The sequence below is a fragment of the Perna viridis genome, chromosome 10 (assembly GCF_037379345.1).
Source record: "Perna viridis isolate PV_CMFRI_1.1 ecotype Kerala chromosome 10, ASM3737934v1, whole genome shotgun sequence".
Taxonomy (NCBI): Eukaryota; Metazoa; Mollusca; class Bivalvia; order Mytilida; family Mytilidae; genus Perna; species Perna viridis.
In genome coordinates, this window is record NC_142454.1 from 35,775,078 (window position 1) to 35,790,655 (window position 15,578).

The following is a 15,578-nucleotide window of genomic DNA, read 5'->3' on the forward strand; positions in this document are numbered from 1 at the left end:
TTCGGGAATTAAGACCATTACTTTATGAATTTACCTCTCGCTTTTCAGATTAAAACTTCAAAGTATGATTGATTGATTGATTCTTTCAATCAATCCTGCGGTTGTTTATTCAATAATGACATACTGCACTTTAAGGCATAAACAAGAATGGCAAATAGACAATTCAAGTCAACATACTCAACAAGTGTACGACTTTCTTTGAAAAATTGTTTTATCAAACTGTTTGTGATGAATGTACAGTGTATCTGTTATTTATGGAATGCCAAAGTATTACTTTTTTCTTGTTTGCAGTTTGAAATGCTACTTATGGTCATTGTTATCGTAAATGTCATAGTCAAGTCTGTTTTAGATAATGATCTACTACATAATTCATGCATACAATGGGCATTTTCGTCGCATTAAGATTAATGATAGTCTTTTCTCCATTTAGGAAATTCTGTATTTATATGTGTAAGGTGTGAATCTGAGTGGGTGGGTATGTGTGAATGTAACAAAACCAATCCATCTAATACGACAAAGCCTGCAGTGTAAGAATATTACGGTAGAAGAGAGATAACTCTAGCTCTATTAATGAATTCTTTACAAAATGATAGTGCCCCGTGCAGGTCCGGGTGTTAAAAGAATAGGCCTGCAGCAGCGCTAATCTTGTCGTATAAGGCGACTAAATAGTGCTCAGAAACCTAGCCGGGGGTTAGGCGCTCTGCCCACAGAGCAACTGGGATGTGTGCCCCAGGTGGTGGAATGGGGTACCCCTGGAATGTTACATGCTGGGGTTGTCAGGCTATAATACGGAAAACCTGACCGCAAACCATAGTGGTGCACCGTGTTTGGAAAGATGCCACGTTCCTCGCACGTTAAAGAACCCTGCTGTGGTATTCGGTAGGAGTAGGAACCTTTGCGCTCCGCCACAGGAGGCTAAATTGCCCCTTTTTCCAGTGGCAATCAAAATTTGTCGACCCTATTATCCGTGTGTCCCATCCTTTTTTTTTCATTTCATGTTCATATTATCATCCATTTCATGTTCATCGTCTGAATATAGCTGAAATATTGCTGCTCGGACGTTAAACCCCAACAAACAAACAAACAAACAAACAAAATGATAGCAAACGGAACCATATTTATTTAATAACATTCTACACGTCAATATACCTTTGCAGACTATAATGATGTGAAAGTGTGATGATTCACTCTCAAAATTAAAAAGAAAAAAAAATGCAAAATAAAACAAAAACAGTGACAGCAAGCAATAATAAAGAATATAGAGAAAGTTTAAGTTTTATGGGCAATAAAATGGATATAGTGAAACACTGTGCATAGTTTGATTTTTTGTGATACAGTGGCATACATTAATCCTGAAATTTTTTGTCTGTCAAAAGCTAGTATAATTTTTAAAATATTAATAATTCCTTAAGAATTGCATGACATACTATGGCATTCAGTTTCATAATTTCTTCATGGTTTTACGAGTTTTTGAACGTTTCAAATACTCCAAATACTTTTACAGCCAACTACCACAAATAATTCTCGAAATGTGTGTACATTTGAATATTGAAGGGGTTGTTAGATGTCAAAACAAAATATTGCATAATCTGAAAATGTGCTTAATATAATCTGAAGATCACTCGAATATATCGGTTAACTATTCTAGTTTATTTTACCATTCAAATGTCGAGCATTCAATAGTATTTCAAGTTTTACATACAACACATACAACAATCAATATTATTGTTCTGTTAATCGTAGTTATAAGATATCAAACACTTTAAGGTATATTCTACCTTATTAAAATATTATATGTCGTCATTGAAAGCAAAACATTATTCATATTGATTTAGATATTCATTCAGAGATTTACACAACCAAATCAGCCATTTAAGATGAATGAATAAATACCCTGATCTAATGAAAAAATGATTCCCAAGATCTTAAGTTGCGTTTTATTTGTGATAAAGACGGTTAAACAATACTGCATATTATTATACAAGTTTGATTAATGAAATCTATTCGTACTCACGCAATATCACCGACGATTATTATAGTCAATCCGAGGTAGTAATCAATATATGACAGTTTTGTAAGTGCATGATTTAAGTACGATATTTAGAAGGGTTTTTATTCAGTTGTTTCCCTATCACTTACAACTAATTCCTCTGTTTAATATAAACAAGACGTCTACTTTTATCGTTGTATAGTCTCAAGCATGACAATGCTGTTGAACTAAATGAGCGATTGCAGGCCATATACAATATCTAAAGGACAGCATTTTTTGTTTCTGTTTCTGTTTTTTTTAATTTTGCACTCTAATCTTTCATAGGTTTTTTTAATTCTGCTTTTCTCAACCTAGGATTCCGAGAATATGCAATGCTCATATTGATTAAAACTGTTTAGGTTTCCATGGAAGAAGTACCAAAAACAAATACTGTCTTTATAAAAGATTGCCGATGCGTTAAAAACCTATGTCAGTTTTTTTTTTATTTAAATAGTAATACATACCAAACATGACAAATATGAAGAATGGTTTTCATCAATTCAAAAATAATATGCACTGTTTCTTTAATTCAAAAGGAAGAAAGGCACTAACTAGCATAACCATTTAGTAACTGTGAACTATGATTCTTCACAAAAATATCTCTTTACAAAGACCGAACTTTTTTTGCATTCTTGTATATACATTTTAATCAATCAGATCGATTAGTTGATGACATATGGTATATGTTGGCATGGCTAGGCGTCTTTGATTGATTTAGCTTCCTATTTCGATATTTTCGGGGTTATGAGTGCTTCTTGTATACAATTTACAATTGAATCTTGAAATTTCAAAATATTTGATGAGAGATCACTAATTCAAAACACGTGTGCAGCTTACCGAGTTTTCCTGTTATGGCAGAGCTTGCTGTAACTACCCAGACTTTTTGTACCGCGCTAAAATTTTTACAATTAGACTTCTGGAACAGGAATATGTCGCTATAAGACTGAAGTCATCAATACATAAATTTTACAGTCGTCATCATGAACTCGTGAATCGTTATTGTGTATCCATCTGCACCATATACCAATTTGTTCAACGTGTCATAGTTTTCCTTTCCACTTTTGACTACCCTGGACTTGACTCTTTTTAAGGGGCTGGTGTTTTCTAGAAAATCAGTGTACGCTAACCCTACCGATGCACCTGGTCCATGCTCCCAGTTTTTAGTTGAGTCCGAGATGCTCATTTACAATTTTTTGCTTTGTACGTATCATTTTGGTTATTTAGTGTTTTTTGAGGTGTGCGCCTTTTTCCTGTCCAGTCTTTGTCCATGGATTACAATCTTTTGATTTCTGGTAGAATCTTGGTTCCCATGATTACTCTTGCAATATTGATATAATTGGTATTTTTGAAATTTATGTATGAAGTTGAAAATTGAAAAACTGTCGAAAAAAAGAGAGTTGATTTAGTATTTGCAAAATTATACCATGAATATATGTTTGTAAGATAATTCGCGTAATAAAACATTTTTAAACTAATCAATTACACAGTATGTCACCCAAATTAGTTTTGAGCTATTAATCAAGCTACGTTGTTTTTTTTTTCAGAATGACATATTAGCCCATGTAGAATATAACAGACAGATAAAACAGCAGAAATATTTGTTTAAGGTGTGAATAAAAATACTTATTTATGAAGTCATTTTCAAAGCATTTCAAAATAAATTGACAAAGATTTTCTGACTGCATTTGCAGCTATTGAACACTGTATCAAAGATGACATTTTGCCCTAAGAGTTTTAGAAACAAAGGTTAAGAATTTGATAGAAGAAGTAAATGCTTGCTTTCAAAGCTGTTATATATGTCCACTCCTTAACAATATTCAATTTTCATGTCAATGTAAAACTTATCAGGATTATAGAACGACCACAGGATAAAATGCTTGTAAGGTTCGTTTATAATGAATGATAGGTCAGTGATGTATGAGGAGTAATATTGGCTTCCATTCTGTAGAATGAAAACGTATTAACGTTTTATTGGTACAGCAGGGTGTCTTTAGTCATCATATAAACAAAACGATAACATTTAATTGATTGGAAAGGACATGGTTCCATTGATGTGTCTGGTAAACACTTATATTTTAGTTGTTGGGTTTTTATATTGGTTTTCGTTACTTTATTACTCTGAGTTAAAAGCTTATCATTTAAAACTACTTTCTAGAATGTTCGAGTTCAAACAGTGATATCAAGTCTATTGAACCTACGAATGTTATTTTGAAACTTTATTCTTTGATTTATCAACAGATGTATATTCTCCGATCTGTGCATTGTTTTTGTTCATATCGCACGACTTCGTCATTGTTGCTATTAGAACACTTACATTTAAAATGCAAATTTCTTTGGTTTTGCATCCTCAAAGAACAAAGAGAGAGTTGATTTCACGATCTGACCTTTGGTTAAATGTAATTACGCCACCGGTAAGAAGAAGAGTTACTTATTCTAACATAAATGTCTATTTAATCAAGATCTAAATACATGGTATTTCTTAAAATTTAAAGTTTAATCAACTTTGCGTGCTATTCCGGTACAAAATTTGAAATTAGCTTAACTGAAAGTATACATAAAGTCAATATCTGTCCCATGTTTAATTAGGTTTAAATGCTAAGACGTCCGATTGCTTCTAACATGAATAATCTTTCTGAATATCATACAGCTATGACTTTACCAGGTCTTAATGAGGATTCTGAATGGTATTGTTTTCTCTTCAATTAAGGAAGAGTTTGCGGATTAAACGTGTAATCTTGAACTTATTATAAGAATTCTACAAGTCATCAGGATAGTTCGTGGTGATTTTTAGTAAAACCATACTAGTAAGAAAATTAAAGATAACAAAACAAAAGGGAATAATGGTTTGTATTGTGGTAGCCGTCCATGTTTTATGCCAATATGGTACTGCGAATCGACTCATATATAAAGTTTCTACAATCAAGCCACAGATATCATGTTACTAAGTTTCACTTAAATAAATTTCATCCTGTTCTTTGATACCATTAGACTGTTTTCTTTGTGTCCTTTTTTGTGTTAAGAACCCCATACCAATGATAGTTGTTTAGAATCTGATCTTGCATTGTTAGCCTAAATATAGTAATGATGATTATTGTTGGTATGTCTGAAAATAATGAGTAATGCATTGAGAAAACCAACGAAAAAAAAAGATCCTTTTTAAATAGGTTAAGTTATTTTAAGAATGCCTACATCAAATTTTATTTATCATATTTTTCAAAATATGCAGTATGGCACATTTAAAAAAATACATAAACTCTGAGACTCCATTCTTTGTATTGCACATGGTAGAACCTATCATTGATGGATTTGGCTTCATGTTTCGACAGTTTTGGTTTCGAGTGTTTCTTGAGTACAATTGTTTTTTAGTTCTAGATTTTCTTGTATATTTGATTCTGGTACTGCTGATGAGAAGTTACCCCTTGATAAGCGTGTACTGCATACCGAAACTTGCTTGGTTTAGACAGGTCCTCAGTTGACCAAGATTCAAATTACAAAGATTCAGATTCAAAATACATTTAAACTAATATACAATGACTGTTGAAGGTGTCAGGATTAACAGTTTTTTTCTGATTTTTACAGGGTTCATTATAGGCAGGTTTCACTATAATATAGTATAATACAATCTTTATCAGCTTTAATGACCGGACTGCCTTTTGCATTTCTTTCTGGGATTGCATACAAACGCTGCTTGCTGTTCTATGTATTCTCAGCATATAAAACTTACATGGAAGTAGAAACAGACCAGTTCACTCAGCTTATTATCAAATCACTCTTTATGATATGTTTTTAAATCGATACTTGAAGGAGAAAGTTGCGAAATTTTTAAGTAATGAAAACACCTTCATTTACAAAAGTAAAAGTCATCGGTAAGATGTTTTAAGTTTAAACTATACAATGACAGTATTTAGTTAGAGTATCCTCTCAGTGTTTACATTAGTAATGGTATGGAAATAACAATTAACAACTAATTGTAATGATTTTCTAGCATTGATGTAGGAACTAGTTGCTATATCGATAAATAATGAAGTTGACGCAATGAGAGTTTGAAGTAAATGCCAAGGTTTTGATATTTACATTTGTAATCCCGTACAGATTTTCCTAGTTCACCACAATTCCTTTTTAACTAAGCCTACTGATAAGCTAACGTATTTAAATGGAAGTAAATCATTTAACGAGTTGCACCCCATTTCTCATGTAAATTATCCATTTCTACAATAAAGCTAAACTGGTGATACTATAATACATATAATTAATTTATGATGAACCCCTTCCCCCCCAAAAAAACCAAAAAAGCAAAAGCAACCAAAAATAAAAAAAAAACATAAAAGGCTTTAGTAAAATGAAATACCAACAAAAAAACCAAGGCTGCCGTTATGAGTAGCAAATATGACATTCGCCTGTTCGCCTGGTCACAGTCAAGAGATGTTGGTCTTTAATGTGTCTGTGTGTCGTTATATGACTTTTATTTTGAAGAATTGTCATCGTTCTGTTACCGTGGATGTGATTAATTTTGTTGTCGGGACCTTTCAAAACTTACTTATTGGTGTGTGGAACACCTAGATACAAATATATAGTTCTTGGTAGAGATTCCTCATACTTTGTAAGAAATAATTCCAAATCATCTTCCAAATATACAGAGGAAGATGTTTACAAAATGCTGGAATTTTTTTATCGACAACATATTTGTCCAGTGTGGTGGACGTGTTTTTCAACAAACGGTCGGCATTCCAATGGGAACAAATTGTGCTCCTTTACTTGCTGACCTATTCCTTCACTCTTATGAGGCTGACTTTATAGCTGATCTGATCAGAAAGAAAGAATATCGTTTGGCTAGATCCTTCAATCTCAGTTTCCGCTATATAGGTTAGGTATTATCTTTAAATAATCCCAATTTCGGGGATATGATACATCGCATCTACCCAAAAGAACTTGAGATGAAGGATACTACAGACACTGTGAAGTCAGCCTCATATATTGATCTACACTTAGAAATCGATGGTAAAAGAAAAATATTGACCAAACTTTACGACAACGTGATGACTTTTCATTCAGAATTGTCAACTTTCCTTTCATCTGTGGCAACATCCCTTCAGCTCCTGCGTATGGAGTGTTCATATCACAACTCATACGTTATGCCAGAGCTTGCCGAAACTACGCAGACTTTTTGTATCGCGCTAGAACTCTAACAAATAGGCTTCTAGAACTGGGTTATGTTGCTACAAGATTGAAGTCATCACTACAGACGTTTTATGGTCGTCATCATGAACTCGTGGATCGTTATGGTATATCCATCAGCACCATGAAAACTGATTTATTCAACGGGTCATAGTTTTCCTTTCCTCGTTTGTCTACCCCGGACTTGACTTTTTATGAGCAACTCGGCGGGTGTTTCTAGAAAAGCAGAGGACTCTTACCCTACCGGTGCACCTGGTCCATGCTCCCAGTTTTTAGTGGAGTCCTCCGAGTTGCTCATTTACTTTTGTTACTTTGTATTTATGATTTTAGTTACTTTATGTTCTTTGTTGTGTATGTCTGTTTTCCATGTCTGGTCTTTGTCCCTGGATTACATTCTTTTGAGCCTTGGTTCCCTTGATTACTCTTTTACACTTGTTGCTGACCTTTTTGTGCTTTTTGGAAAGTATTTACTATTCTTTATTTATGTTGCACATGTACGCTGATGCGGTCGCGTTTTGACATATCCGTTCTTGTTTTATTTTTATTATCTTTTGTCAGAAATATTCACCTGGTGGATAAAATATCTAGCGATCTTTGAGGTAATTGTATTTTTTATTCTAGACTAAAATTCTTTGGTAAAAAGGGAGCATGTTTCCAGTAATGATTCAACTGTATGAGGCTGTGTTTCTCATCATTACATAACAATGCCTAATATTCGAAATATTCTAGAAAATAAAATTCCATATTTAACATACATATTAACTATCGTTTGTAAAGAGGAAATTTAAGCAAATATTTGTTGAAAAGTTAAGGATGTCGCTGTAAAAAAATATGGTATAGCAAAGATATATCATAAAACCCATTTATCAATTTGACACAGACGGCAAATAATTCCGTTATAATGATCAAGAAACGGAAGAAATTATATCAGCTGACGCGACCATATCTGGTGAATAAATACAAAAACCTGAGTGATATTGTCACGTAAAAAGAACATAACAGTGGAACCGGTTATACTAGCTATCTCTTTAACTTACATTTTCTGAATAGCATAAAAGAATTAAGATCTTATTATATTTGTCGTTGCATATTTCATTTGGCAGTAAAGCAAATATTTTGTGTCGAACTACACGTTATAGCCAAAACCGTATTAAACGCTGTCTTAGACTAGTATAATGCGTCCTACCATTCACTTGGATTACCATTTCTAGAGTGCACTTGATAAATCTAGTAAGAAAACCGAATGAATGTCTAGTCAAATACAAGAACGTGTAGTATAATGTCCATGGTAATGTTTGACCAACATATTGATCATATTGATATATGCGGTGCTGTACATATATTGGAGATACTATTTAACGAGCAAGAGTTTTCTCACTTCACTGAAAGTTGAAATTTCAATGAAAACGCTTTACGCTTTACAAAAGTTTTTTTTTCATGGTCAACATTATTGATCTATGATATGATTGTTTCCTTACATATATGAACAATGATGAATAATTTATCTCTCTTGTTAACGGTGATGTCATCCTCGAGGAACTCGAGAAAAATATCTAGAATTTATAAGATCCTTCACCACTTATCAAATTGTTACTTACACCCCAGTTATCTATTATCATTTAAAAAAAATTCTGAATTTTACCTGTGTCATGACTAAGTATTTGTGCAATGCCTGGAGATACGAATCTAGAATATCGTTCCTATTTCCTATTTTCCTTAATTTGAGTTGGTATAAAATTAATCGATTATAAACAGGTTCTTAAATTTTACATAAACTAAATGAATACTTAGCACAACGATTAAACGGACAAGCCAGTTGCATGTCGTTGAAAATTGTTATAATTTTCTACAAGAATAACATGTTTGAAAAAAATGAAAGAAGAATCTTAGCTTTAACTGTTCAAAATTTTATTACAGGCAGCCATTGATTCTGTTTTAAATGGATTAATCACCGAAAACAATACATGAACTGATTACCCGAATTATATCAAATATATCCTTTTTTTGTAAAGTCCTTCTATGCAAATGACTTGATATACAATTTCTACTACATGGAGTAATCTGAAGAAAGGAAACACATACCGATAAACAAATTCTTTTTTCGTGTACATTTCAATATTAAGTAGCTGTCTTTGTAAGAATCATGCAAAATCTGAAGAATGTAATACACCCCCAAAAAGGCTACATAGTTTTATTGTTTAATTAAGTTGTTTTATGGGTCCATATTGTGAGATGTGTATTTATTCATTCATATCTGCCTGCTCTAGGAGATAATCAACATTGAAAATCCAATAGATTCTATTGTATTTGAGTGTCATTTACAGAGTTATCTCCCTTAATTTTGAAATCTACAGTGCATTCTATATAATTTTTATCTTCTATGAACATGGGTTATATGAAAAACCACATGTTACTTTCTGTTTACTGTGACATTTTAAACAAACTATTAAAAAATAAAAATATGTAGGCTTCCCGACCATGAATCAAATTTTGCATGATCCTTATGTGGAGTGTTACTTAAAACTTTGATCCTTCCTTTGATACGAGTTAATCAATAAATTGTGTGAACAAGTGATGTCCCGGAATGGAGGAAAAGTAGAATTTCTTTGGTTCATTTTTTCTACTTCTTAACACGTGACTGTGATAACTAAATCTTGATATAGAATGTAGATTGAGAACCCTTAATGGAAACATCGTTAGGATCACCAGAACAACAAAGAACTAAGCATGTACGCACAGATAAAGGAAAGAGTAATCAAGGGAACCAAGGTTATAGCGTAATCAAAAGAATGTATTCCAGGGACAAAGACCAGACATGGAAAACAGACATACACAACAAAGAACATAAAGTAACTAAAATCATACATGCAAAGTAACAAAAGTAAATGAGCAACTCGGACTCCACTAAAAACTAGGAGCATGGACCAGGTGCAACGGTAGGGTAAGCGTCCACTGCTTTTCTAGAAACACCCGCCGAGTTGCTCATAAAAAGTTAAGTCCGGGGTAGACAAACGAGGAAAGGAAAACTATGACCCGTTGAATAAATCAGTTTTCATGGTGCTGATGGATACACCATAACGATCCACGAGTTCATGATGACGACCATAAAACGTCTGTAGTGATGACTTCAATCTTGTAGCAACGTAACTCTGTTCTAGAAGCCTATTTGTTAGTTCTAGCGCGATACAAAAAATCTGCGTAGTTTCGGCAAGCTCTGGCATAACGTATGAGTTGTGATGTGAACACTCCATACGCAGGAGCCGAAGGGATGCTGCCACAGATGAAAGGAAAGTTGACAATTCTGAATGAAAAGTCATCATGTTTGTCGTAAAGGTACCAGCGATTTCTAAGTGTAGATCAAGATATGAGGCTGACTTCACAGTGTCTGTAGTATCCTTTATCTCAAGTTCTTTTGGGTAGATGTATCAAATCCCCGAAATTGGGATTGTTTAAAGATAATACGTCATCTATATAGCGGAAACTGAGATTAAAGGATCTAGCCAAACGATATTCTTTCTTTCTGATCAGATCAGCTATAAAGTCAGCCTCATAAGAGTGAAGGAATAGGTCAGCAAGTAAAGGAGCACAAATTGTTCCCATTGGAATGCCGAAAAAAACACGTCCACCACACTGGACAAATATGTTGTCGATTAAAAATTCCAGCATTTTGTAAACATCTTCCTCTGTATATTTGGAAGATGATTTGGAATTATTTCTTACAAAGTATGAGGAATCTCTACCAAGAACTATATATTTGTATCTAGGTGTACCATCTTTTTTGGAAAAACAACTATGTATAATGTTTTTAAGTCGGGATTGTAACTGAGTATGGGGAATAGAAGTATACAGTGTTGAAAAATCTTAGGTTTTAATGCTATTATATTCAGATAATAGTCTTGAACTGATTGTCTCTAAAAAATCTTTCGAATTTTTCAGGATCCACATTGAATTAATACCACTACGGGAGTAACAAGTGTTGTGGTAGGACTGCAGACCCTCTTTGACAGTTGTGAGTATAGAAGAAGTTAAAAGTTTTGAAAGAGGTTTGGTAGTACATTTTGCAGATCCAGCTATGAAACGTTGTTTATATGGATTTTTGTGAAGTTTAGGAATCCAGTACATAGACGGTAAATCACAATCATCGTCCTTGGTAGAGAGACCAAAAGAGGATTGCACAGATTTATGGTTTTCCACAATCTCTTCTTTGGAGAGAGTGGTAGCAGTATAGGTCTTATCACTGCTATTATTTTCTACGTCTACCTCTGATAATAAACATTGGATATAAGACGTTTTGCAGACAAAAACAATGTTGTTTTAGGCTTTGTCTTCTGGTACGACAACATATTTGTCATGTATAGTAGACAATGTTTTTGCTACATCGGGGTCTTTGAAAACTGATGTAGCCTTTGCACTCATTGACCTACTTAAAACTTTCATTCATTTCAAAATTAAAGACCTCACGGCCTTTAACCACTCTGACAGAGAATCAATGCCTTCTTGTTCTCGTTTTATCCATTTTCTTGCATAGTCCTCGACGGCATCCATAAGAACTTTAAAGTTATAATTCCAATTTTTGGAGCGTGGTTCACGGTACTTGGGACACGTAGAGAGGTTATTACGCAGAGATTCGTTTTCGATAATGGTCGAATCTCCTGTAACGACGTGACCAGAAGGACCATATTTGAATGGAGAGCTTTTGCAAGAACAGTCAGGTGGTTTAGCCTTGAAGTCCTCAATCTCGAGGTTCTGCAATAGCCTTTTATAATTGAAAACTTTGGATGTGATGGAAAAGCAAAAACCTGTATTCACAAAAGAAGGTTTTTATTCTTAATTCGTGTTCTTATTGTATGACTTGTGATGTACTGTGGTTCCCAACCCCGCTTGGGAAGAATTGGGATTGACATTACAGACGGTGAGGGCATAACTTTTTGTACATTTATATTGGTCGGAATCTTGTATCTCAATTAAATGCTAGTTGTCCTTTGTTTGTGCATTTGTGTAACGTTTAATCAGGTATTTTAAATCTTTTTTAAAAATGGAGTCAGACCTTTTTGAACTGATTTTAGATGTATTTAATTGTGTAATATTTATTTCACAGTGGCCATATAAGAAGGAGAGTGTAGTGATCACTCAAAAGTACTTTAACCTGCCACATTTTTGCGTCTATCCCTAGTAAGGAATTTCTGACCTGTGCAAATGTATTGTATAATTTTCACTTTCAGTTTACTTTATGTTGCTGGAGTATATGGGGCAGCTATTCTGCTGTACCTGTGTATAATATTTTAATTTCAGCTGCAGCCTGCCCTGTGGTGTGAAGGGTTCATCATCATTCGTTCAAGACCCATAAGTGACCTTGAATTGACATTTGTCGTCCCGCTTGGGTTGTTTTCTTTTTGACGTATTTCTCATTATATTTTAAACTTTTAAGAAATATAATTTTAAAATGATAGTAACATAACTTTTCAGTACCCGTTTATATAAAATCCAGACACTGGTAGGAGTGATTCATGGTTCAGAAAAAAAACCAAATGTCATGTTTTTGTGTATTGAAATTATTCATATGCAGTTCTCTTATTCAGTATTACATTTTTTCTGCAATTATGTTTTGAAATTCACGAGAAAACCGAGTTACGAAATGGCAACATTGAAGACTTACATTCGAATTTTAAAAGAGTAAATGTCAAAATGCCTTTATTAACTTGTTAATCAGGTTTATAAACACTTATTTCCCCTCTTTTTCTCCATAACATCATAGTATTGGAAATAAACTCAGCAGTACGCCGGGAATTAAAAGGAGGCAACTCAACACATTGCGTCATAATCAACCGATTTTACGTTTTAATGCCTTAGCATCAAAGAAACCCCCAGTTTATTGACATTTTGGTAAATGAACCTTAATTCAAAACGATTTTATTAACAGATATTTTACGATATGTTTGTACATCTTTTAACCTTATTTGAGATTAAATAAGAGACCGGGAAAAATAAACTGACAAAGCGGTATCTTTGTAACTAAAATTGTAAACACAGTGATGTTTGAAACAGAAATATAAATGCGTCAGTGTGTTTGTTTGAAAATGGTGCGTAACATTGACAAGACATACTTCAACAGAATAATTTCGATGAAAAATAGAATTACTTACTCGATCAGAAAATGTATTATGATATTAAAAAACACTTAAAAAACACATTTGTTTGCCGTTTGCATAGATATTTTTATTTGTATTATTTGTTGACCGTGATATAGCAAACCTTAGACAATAGGAATAAGAATACGACCTAATGGCAAAACTTAAAGTCACAAATGCAACATAAACAAAACGTCAAGCCTTAGAGTAAGAAACACAAAAAAGCAAAACAAACAAACAAACAAAAAACAAACAAACAAACAAAAACAAACAAAAACCTAAATAAGTGCCTGAACTTAGGTATGAATATCAAAAAAAGAGGAACAAACACCTTTTTAAATATTTGGTCATGGTCTTTATATTCTTTTAATGTTTTGCCAGTCACAATGTTAATTAATACATTTTATTGTGCAATAAGTATATAATATATGATATATATCCTCTATTGTCTTACTCGATACCATCTGAGGTTGTGTTATTCAGTTACATCATGTGCTAATGTTCGCGCTCCAGATTTACTTGCGAGGAAGTATCACTCGGTTAATGACAGCTATATTTTTAATTAACCTAGTTGGCCAAATTTGCAAGCTCGCATCGATTCTAGAATTTGGTTGTAGTATAGACTGGATTATATATATGTATGCATCCTTGTATTAACATACTATGCTGATCCTCGCCATGCATGCTTTGTCTCTACATAGTTATGTACTAGCAAGTAAGATGGCAGAGTTGCCTCACCCATTAGATTTCTTATACGTATTATATACTTGGTGTGGCTGTATTTGTATACTGTTACAGATCCTCTATTGTCTTACTCGATGCCATCTGAGGTTGCCTTATTCAGTTATATCATGTACTAATGTTCGCGCTATAGATTTACTTACGAGGAAGTATCACTCGGTTAACGAAAGCTATATTTTTATTTAGCCTAGTTGGCCGAGTGGTCTGGAGTGTTGGACTAAGTGCAGGCGGTGTTGCCATAGATGTCAGAGAAGAGAAGGGGTTCGAATCTCGCTGAGGGAGCGACCAAATTCACATCGCAAATTTGCAACCTCATATTGATTATATATATATATTAATCGTCTAAATAAAAGTCAACGATCACTCTTACGGGGTGATGGATCGTAAATATGTTTTTAACATCACCAGAAGATGGTAAAATTTACATTGAATATTTCGGAAAACTGACTGGAATCCTCCAGTTGTCCGAAGGATATCAGTTATCCGAAATATCCAATGTAAATTTTACCATCTTCTGGTGATGTTAAAAACATATTTAGACGTTCATTTAATTTATTGTTATGTTTCGCACGTTTTTTACGATCCATCACCCAGTAAGAGTGATTGTTGACTAAAAATATATATATAGAAGGGTCTGAAAAATTCCCAACGATGTTAGAACTCAAATTTGCGAAGCAAATTTTTGGTCTTCCCTCCGCGAGACTCGAACTCGTACCGCTGTGACATCTATGGCAACATCGCCCGCACAAAGTCCAGCGCCCTAGACCGCCCGGCCAGCTAGGCTATATATAAAATATAGCTTTTGCTGGCCGGGTCATTCCTCCTCGTAGGATTAATCTAGGGCTGTAACTTAGTACACGATGTATGGTAGTACGGGACAGTTCATCTAGGTGTTATTATGTAGGATAGAAGATAAAATTAATGATGCATGTCACAACAAATCAATATTATACAACGTCCCAGAATGTGACAACTCTATTTGCTACACTGCTCCATCGGATCAAATTGATACAGGAAAGATAACGTAAACTTATAGAAGGGTCTGAAAAAATTCAGGACTTAGTGCAGGCGGTGTTGCCATAGATGTCACAGAGGTACGAGTTCGAGTCCCGCGGAGGGAACGACCAAAAATTTACTTCGCAAATTTGACAGTTCTAACATCGTTGGGAATTTTTCAGATCTTTCTGTACGTTTACATATCTTCCCTGTATCAATTTTATTTAATAAGTTTCCGATATTTTGTTTTGAACTTCCAAAAGAACTAAAAAGACACTTTCATTTGTTTTTTTTTTGGAGATTAATTCAATGCTGTTTATGTAGCCTTGTTTAAGGTAATGATCAATTCATTTCATACGTAATATAGCAAAAGTTTTATATTGCCTACTTAACTTATCTTTAATTGTCTTAAGAATGGAAATTGAAATCTCTGCATAATGTTATATGATTAAGTTTACACTTTGTTGGTTAATAAGGTCCTCCTAAAGCTTTACGAGGGTAAAACCAAT